This window comes from Mirounga angustirostris, unplaced genomic scaffold, assembly GCF_029215605.1.
Source record: "Mirounga angustirostris isolate CCGP_5_RB_7025 unplaced genomic scaffold, mMirAng1.0.hap1 SCAF_1, whole genome shotgun sequence".
NCBI lineage: Eukaryota > Metazoa > Chordata > Mammalia > Carnivora > Phocidae > Mirounga > Mirounga angustirostris.
In genome coordinates this window covers 168,465,015-168,465,980 of record NW_026991709.1, presented here as the reverse complement: position 1 = coordinate 168,465,980, position 966 = coordinate 168,465,015, and the positions used below count along the sequence as shown (strand labels likewise).

Genomic DNA, 966 nt, shown 5'->3' with positions numbered 1-966 from the left:
TCTTCTCAGAATATGGAAACATAGTATCTCTGCTATATAAACTCTCAATTATGAGAAATTAATACTCTAAGTATTCCTCAGCAGATTCTGACAATGCAATGTAACAGAAATCTCTCTATGTCCACTGCAAAGAGAGCTCCATGAAGGATAGATTCTCTCACGTTTGCTCTCTCAATATTGTATATGGCAGCTAAAGCAGAATCTGGAGCTTAGTAGGTGCCCAATAAAAACTAGTTGTTTGGGGGCTACAAATGTTAATGTATTAAATAGACCACAGCTTTTAAAAATTACCAGGAGATTCTAAAGGCTTTTGTCCCCCCCCCCCCTCAAATGGTGCCCTTTATAATAGTGTTGATTGCAGGGGGCACCTGGCTGGCTTAGTTGGTAGAGCATGTGACTCCTGATCTTGAGGTTATGAGTTCAAGTCCCATGTTGGGTATAGAGATTACTTTAAAAAAAATATGTTTGCTAGTGCCATTGGTGATGGTTAAAAAGTTGAATAAAGATTAAAAAATAAATAAATAAAATAGTGTTGATTGCAAGCAAACAAATGCATAGGGGTCATGCACCATCCTGTATACCCAAATGAGCTCCAGGTAAGTGGGAAGGCAGATCAGGAAGCCAGGGTAATATGACTGCTTCTCAGATAGCATGATCCTTGAACAAAGAATTCAGGTACCTCTTGGCTTCCAGAGGACACTGTGTTGGCTACCAATTGGCTTCAGAGGAATTAGAGAAAGGAATTTTTCACCAGATAAAGTCATACTCAAACCGGGCTTGCAAGTTTTGTCAAGACAGCTGTTATACTTTAACTGGTGCTAGATTCCCTATTTATTGGGTAATTCTAGGTGCCAGATTACCAGATGGGCAGATGGTCTTGCCTTTAATTTCAGCCCCTCCCTCAGATATAACCCAATAAATTCATGCACATAGTACACAGTCACCACCAGTACAATTCAAATATTT

At 39.4% G+C, this 966-nt stretch overlaps 1 non-coding gene across 1 annotated transcript; it reads left to right on the top strand.

Moving 5' to 3' along the window:
• The first annotated feature begins 366 nt into the window (after positions 1–366).
• TRNAR-CCU (transfer RNA arginine (anticodon CCU)) lies at positions 367–439 on the top strand. Its single transcript has one exon. It is a non-coding gene; the product is annotated as a tRNA-Arg (tRNA).
• The last annotated feature ends 527 nt before the right edge of the window (positions 440–966 follow it).